Raw genomic sequence first — 7,515 nt, forward strand, 5'->3', positions numbered from 1 at the left:
CGTATGAAATGTATCAGTAACCCGGCCGTAGGTTCATCCTGGCTGGGTTTTTGAAGTTAATCAAACTGTAGTGGCTGTGACTTGTTTTCCTGTCCATTGAGCCATCCGTTGGAGGCTGATAATATTGCTCTAGAGTTGTTGGAATATACCGAGCTGCAGGAGCGGCAACTCACGTGCGCTCATTAAGCAGCTTGTGTGAACATACGTGGCTCCGATTTTTTTAATGTATATGCAGGAGTCAACCTCGTCATTACAAGACGGCACAAATGCGTGAGTAGGCCACGGCTTTGTAAAACCGTGGGAATGGGTGAGTCAGCCGCGTCATCATAAGTCGCGTAGACGGATGAGTCGGCCGCGTCGTGTTGATGTAGACTAGGCCACAGAGGCGGCGGCTTGCACACACATTTGTTGAACAATGCGGTATGGTCGGATGCTGGCGCATCATAATATTGATGCGAGCTTTATCTCCATGGCATGACAATCGCTCTTGAAGTGAATAATTGTCCTACATATATAACATTGCAAGCCAGAGTAATTGTTCTTTAAAGAAAAATGTATCAATAAAAATTGACTGGATGGATTTTACCTGATTCGTTTAGACAATAGATTATCTGTATGTAGCATCCATGGATAATCTGACAATGTTGCAGTCCATCCAGTGTAAACATGAGAACAAACCCTTAGTCTCTATCAAGTGCAAGGTGCCGAAGAACTCCGTTTTGTCCATGAATAGTACACAACACAAATTGAAAATTTTGACATCTCATATACCAGGCAAATGTCAACTTGCTCGCTTGACAGGGAAGCATGCATTGTGATAAATCCACCGCTTCTTCCCATCAGCTCCACTTATCTGATGTCATGAAATTCAGAATGTGCCTCAATATATACAAAATTGATGGCTCTTTGTGCTTCCCCCACTGCGGTATCAAATCCAAATGTCTTGTCCATGAGTAGTATGTCATTATCAACTGTGTTTGAGAGACCAATAATTGACACTTTCTATTTTCTCTTCTGGTACTTGGCATGTATCTCATAAGCTCCAGCATGAATCCCATTCTCACTTAGTGCAAAGATCATGTTTAAACCTCTTGCCTGGATGTCGTTGATAATGTCTAAAATGCTTGCCCCATCATGAGAAACTCCTAGGAAGCTGCCAGCAGTAAGATTGATATTTTGGACATGTCCACTAAATGATCTTCACAAAATCTGCGGAAACCATGCTGTATCACAACAATGTTTTTCACTCTGTATTTGTCAAGCGTAAGCACAATCTATTGGGTGATATTATTGAGACCAGGGAGAATCCATCGCGGGTTACACTTCCAACCTTTACTCACTAATGGTTCAAAATATTTTTATGTACAGGGGCCAGCCTGGTGCACCCATTGTTCAACCCAGCTGCAATCAGGGTCAGTTCAGCTCCAGCAAATGTTTGGTGAGGCAAACTTGATAACCTGCGAAAGTACTCAGTTGTCGTTATTAACATAGCCATTCCACGACTCTTCGGAAGAACCATCAACATTATTCTCCAACAGCAAGGCGGCAAGCCGGCGAGGTGAGGCACGACGAAGATGGGTCAACAAAACGGCAGTGTGGGGCTCGGTGTACAGCGGCTCGAGGCGAGGCGAGCCACGGCTGCGGCGAGCCATGGTGGAGGCGGCCGGGCGTACGGAAACTTGAGGAGCAGTGAAGCCGAGGTGTCTTGAAGCAGCGAAGGTGGCCGGCGACTTATCGCGGTGCGTGGCAGAGGAAATGACATGAGGCGGCAACTTGGAGCGGCGATTCAGAGGCGTTTGATACGTCTCCGACGTATCTATAGTTTATGAAGTATTCATGCCATGTTTATAACCACTTTATATGGTTTTGGTATGATTTGATTAGAAATAACCAAGACTGATGCTGTTTTCAACAGAACTACTGTGGTGTCGTTTTTTGTGCAGAAATAAAAGTTCTCGGAATGGGCTGAAAATTTATGAAGAATAGTTTTGAAAAATATAAAAAATACTGGAGCGAAAAGATACCAGAGAGGAGTCCCGGGGTAACCACAAGGGTGGGGGGTGCCCCCACCCCCATAGGGCGTGCCCCCTACCTTGTCATCGCCTCGTGGACCCCCTTGACTTGTCCCCGACGCTAACACCTCCTATAAATCCCAAAAACCTCATAAATAAACCTAGATCAGGAGTTCTGCCACCGCAAGCCTCTGTAGCCACGAAAAATCAATCTAGGCCCTCTCCTGCACCATGCCGGAGGGTGACATCATCATCGGAGGCCATGGATGTCACGCCCAATATGCGACCCTATCCTAAAGGAACTCGAAGGTCCCACCAAGGATAGAAGCGCATATTGGAGACGCTTTTGCAAGGTGGATATCATTACATCGTACCATTACATAATAGTTGGGATAGATACAAGAGGCACACAATGCCACATGAATGCAACACCACAATACATAAGAGCAACATCCGACTATGGATGAACATAAATAGAAACTCAAACGACATCCACCCTGCTAGCCCAGGCTGTCGACCTGGAGCCTATCCCCTGATCGAAGAAGAAGTAGAAGAAGAACTCCAAAACAAGAAACATCGCTCTCGCGTCATGACATCGCATAACCTGTACTTGCAACTGTTGTTGTAGTAATCTGTGAGCCACGAGGACTCAGCAATCCCATTACCATGGGTATCAAGACTAGAAAAGCTTAATGGGTAAGGAAAGGATAAGTGATGAGGTTGCAGCAGCGACTAAGCATATATGGTGGCTAACTGTTGGGGAACGTTCCAGAAAACAAAAATTTTCCTACTCGTTTCACCAAGATCATCTAGGAGTTCATCTAGCAACGAGTGATTAGATGCATCTACATACCTTTGTAGATCGCGAGCGGAAGCGTTCAAAAGAACGGTGATGATGTAGTCGTACTCGACGTGATCCAAATCACCGATGACCAGCGCCGAACGGACGGCACCTCCGCGTTCAACACACGTACGGAACAGCCACGTCTCCTCCTTCTTGATCCAGCAAGGGAGGGAGGAGAGGTTGAGGGAGATGGCACCAGCAGCAGCACGACGGCGTGGTGTTGATGGAGCTGCAGTACTCCGGCAGAGCTTCGCTAAGCACTATGGAGGTTGAGGAGGTGTTGGGGAGGGAGAAGGAGGCAACCAAAGGCCGAGGCGTTCAGGTATGAAGTCCCTCCTCTCCCCCACTATATATAGGGGTGCCAAGGGGGGGTGGTGCGCAGCCTAGGAGATCCAATCTCCTATGGCCGGCGGCCAAGGGGAGGTTTCCCTCCCCCCCAAGGCACCTAGGAGGTGCCTTACCCTCCTAGGACTCTTGCCCCCTTAAACCCTAGGCGCATGGGCCTATGTGGGGCTGGTGCCCTTGGCCCATTAGGCCAAGGCGCACCCCCTTACAGCCCATGTGGCCCCCCGGGACAGGTGGACCCACCCGGTGGACCCCCGGGACCCTTCCGGTGGTCCCGGTACAATACCGATAACCCCGAAACTTGTCCCGATGCCCGAAACAGGACTTCCCATATATAAATCTTTACCTCCGGACCATTCCGGAACTCCTCGTGACGTCCGGGATCTCATCCGGGACTCCGAACAACATTCGGGTTACTGCATATACATATCCCTACAACCCTAGCGTAACCGAACCTTAAGTGTGTAGACCCTACGGGTTCGAGAGACAAGCAGACATGACCGAGACGACTCTCCGGTCAATAACCAACAGCGGGATCTGGATACCCATGTTGGCTCCCACATGCTCCACGATGATCTCATCGGATGAACCACGATGTCGAGGATTCAATCAACCCCGTACGCTATTCCCTTTGTCTATCGATATGTTACTTGCCCGAGATTCGATCGTCGGTATCCCAATACCTCGTTCAATCTCGTTACCGGCAAGTCACTTTACTCGTACCGTAATGCATGATCCCGTGACCAGACACTTGGTCACTCTGAGCTCATTATGATGATGCATTACCGAGTGGGCCCAGTGATACCTCTCCGTCATACGGAGTGACAAATCCCAGTCTTGATCCATGTCACCCAACAGACACTTTCGGAGATACCCGTAGTCTACCTTTATAGTCACCCAGTTACGTTGTGACGTTTGGCATACCCAAAGCACTCCTACGGTATCCGGGAGTTACACGATCTCATGGTCTAAGGAAAAGATACTTTGACATTGCAAAACTCTAGCAAACGAACTATACGATCTTGTGCTATGTTTAGGATTGGGTCTCGTCCATCACATCATTCTCCCAATGATGTGATCTCGTTATCAATGACATCCAGTGTCCATAGTCAGGAAACCATGACTATCTGTTGATCAACGAGCTAGTCAACTAGAGGCTCACTAGGGACATGTTGGTGTCTGTTATTCACACATGCATTACAATTTCCGGATAACACAATTATAGCATGAATAAAGACAATTATCATGAACAAGGAAATACAATAATAATGCTTTTATTATTGCCTCTAGGGCATATTTCCAACAGTCTCCCACTTGCACTAGAGTCAATAATCTAGTTACATTGTGATGAATCGAACACCCATGGAATTCTGGTGTTGATCATGTTTTGCTCTAGGGAGAGGTTTAGTCAACGGATCTACTACATTCAGGTCCGTATGTACTTTACAAATCTCTATGTCTCCATCTTGAACATTTTCACGAATGGAGTTGAAGCGACGCTTGATGTGCCTTGTCTTCTTGTGAAACCTGGGCTCCTTGGCAAGTGCAATAGCTCCAGAGTTGTCACAGAAGAGCTTGATCGGCCCCGACGCATTGGGTATGACTCCTAGGTCGGTGATGAACTCCTTCACCCATATTGCTTCATGTGCTGCCTCCGAGGCTGCCATGTACTCCGCTTCACATGTAGATCCCGCCACGACGCTTTGCTTGCAACTGCACCAGCTTACTGCCCCACCATTCAAAATATACACGTATCCGGTTTGTGACTTAGAGTCATCCAGATCTGTGTCGAAGCTAGCGTCGACGTAACCCTTTACGACGAGCTCTTCGTCACCTCCATAAACGAGAAACATTTCCTTAGTCCTTTTCAGGTACTTCAGGATATTCTTGACCGCTGTCCAGTGTTCCTTGCCGGGATTACTTTGGTACCTTCCTACCAAACTTACGGCAAGGTTTACATCAGGTCTGGTACACAGCATGGCATACATAATAGAACCTATGGCTGAGGCATAGGGGATGACGCTCATCTCTTCTATATCTTCTGCCGTGGTCGGACATTGAGCTGAGCTCAATTTCATACCTTGCAACACAGGCAGGAACCCCTTCTTGGATTGATCCATATTGAACTTCTTCAATATCTTATCAAGGTATGTGCTTTGTGAAAGACCTATGAGGCGTCTTGATCTATCTCTATAGATTTTGATGCCTAATATATAAGCAGCTTCTCCAAGGTCCTTCATTGAAAAACTTTTATTCAAGTAGGCCTTGATGCTGTCCAAGAGTTCTATATCATTTCCCATCAAAAGTATGTCATCTACATATAATATGAGAAATGCTACAGAGCTCCCACTCACTTTCTTGTAAACGCAGGCTTCTCCATAAGTCTGTGTAAATCCAAACGCTTTGATCATCTCATCAAAGCGAATGTTCCAACTCCGAGATGCTTGCACCAGCCCATAAATCGAGCGTTGGAGCTTGCACACTTTGTCAGCATTCTTAGGATCGACAAAACCTTCCGGCTGTATCATATACAATTCTTCCTTAAGGAAACCATTAAGGAATGCCGTTTTGACGTCCATTTGCCATATTTCGTAATCATAGAATGCGGCAATTGCTAACATGATTCGGACGGACTTCAGCTTCGCTACCGGTGAGAAAGTCTCATCGTAGTCAACCCCTTGAACTTGTCGATAACCCTTAGCGACAAGCCGAGCTTTATAGATGGTCACATTACCATCCGCGTCTGTCTTCCTCTTAAAGATCCATTTATTTTCTATGGCTCGCCGCTCAACGGGCAAGTCAGTCAAAGTCCATACTTCGTTTTCATACATGGATCCTATCTCGGATTTCATGGCTTCCAGCCATTTGTCGGAATCCGGTCCCGCCATCGCTTCTTCATAGTTCGAAGGTTCACCGTTGTCTAACAACATGATTTCCAAGACAGGGTTGCCGTACCACTCTGGTGCGGAACGTGTCCTTGTGGACCTTCGGATTTCAGTAGGGGCTTGATCAGAAGTATCTTGATCATTTTTATTAACTTCCTCTCTAGTCGGTGCAGGCACCTCAGGAACATTTTCTTGAGTTGCGCCATTTTCCGGTTCAAGAGGCAATACTTCATCAAGCTCTACTTTCCTCCCACTTACTTCTTTCGAGAGAAACTCTTTCTCCAGAAAGGACCCATTCTTGGCAACAAAGATCTTGCCTTCAGATCTGAGGTAGAAGGTGTACCCAATAGTTTCCTTTGGGTACCCTATGAAGACGCATTTTTCCGATTTGGGTTCGAGCTTTTCAGGTTGAAGTTTCTTGACATAAGCATCGCATCCCCAAACTTTTAGAAACGACAGCTTAGGTTTCTTCCCAAACCATAATTCATACGGTGTCGTCTCAACGGATTTCGACGGAGCCCTATTTAAAGTGAATGCGGCAGTCTCTAAAGCATAGCCCCAAAAAGAAAGCGGTAAATCGGTAAGAGACATCATAGATCGCACCATATCTAACAGAGTGCGATTACGACGTTCGGACACACCATTACGCTGAGGTGTTCCAGGCGGCGTGAGTTGTGAAACTATTCCACATTTTCTTAAGTGTGCCCCAAACTCGTGACTCAAGTATTCTCCTCCACGATCTGATCGTAGAAACTTGATTTTCCTGTCACGTTGATTTTCAACCTCACTCTGAAATTCCTTGAACTTTTCAAAGGTTTCAGACTTGTGTTTCATTAAGTAGATATACCCATACCTACTTAAATCATCAGTGAGGGTGAGAACATAACGATAGCCACCGCGAGCCTCAACACTCATCGGACCGCACACATCAGTATGTATGATTTCCAATAAGTCGGTTGCTCGCTCCATTGTTCCTGAGAACGGAGTCTTGGTCATTTTACCCATAAGGCATGGTTCGCACGTGTCAAATGATTCATAATCAAGAGACTCTAAAAGTCCATCAGCATGGAGCTTCTTCATGCGTTTAACACCTATGTGACCAAGGCGGCAGTGCCACAAGTATGTGGGACTATCACTATCAACCTTACTTCTTTTGGTACTCACATTATGAATATGTGTAGCATCACGTTCGAGATTCATAAGGAATAAACCATTCACCATAGAAGCATGACCATAAAACATATCTCTCATAAAAATGGAACAACCATTATTCTCAGATTTAAAAGAGTAGCCATCTCGAATTAAACGAGATCCCGATACAATGTTCATGCTCAAAGCTAGCACTAAATAACAATTATTAAGGTTTAAAACTAATCCCGAAGGGAGATGCAGAGGTAGCGTGCCGACGGCGATCACATTGACCTTGGAA

At 46.2% G+C, this 7,515-nt stretch overlaps 1 pseudogene; it reads right to left on the bottom strand.

The window, feature by feature from the left end:
- Positions 1–607: 607 nt before the first annotated feature.
- Positions 608–1,652, bottom strand: LOC123078707 (ATP-dependent 6-phosphofructokinase 5, chloroplastic-like; annotated as a pseudogene).
- Positions 1,653–7,515: the final 5,863 nt, after the last annotated feature.

This window comes from Triticum aestivum, chromosome 1B (genome assembly GCF_018294505.1).
Source record: "Triticum aestivum cultivar Chinese Spring chromosome 1B, IWGSC CS RefSeq v2.1, whole genome shotgun sequence".
Classification (NCBI taxonomy): domain Eukaryota; kingdom Viridiplantae; phylum Streptophyta; class Magnoliopsida; order Poales; family Poaceae; genus Triticum; species Triticum aestivum.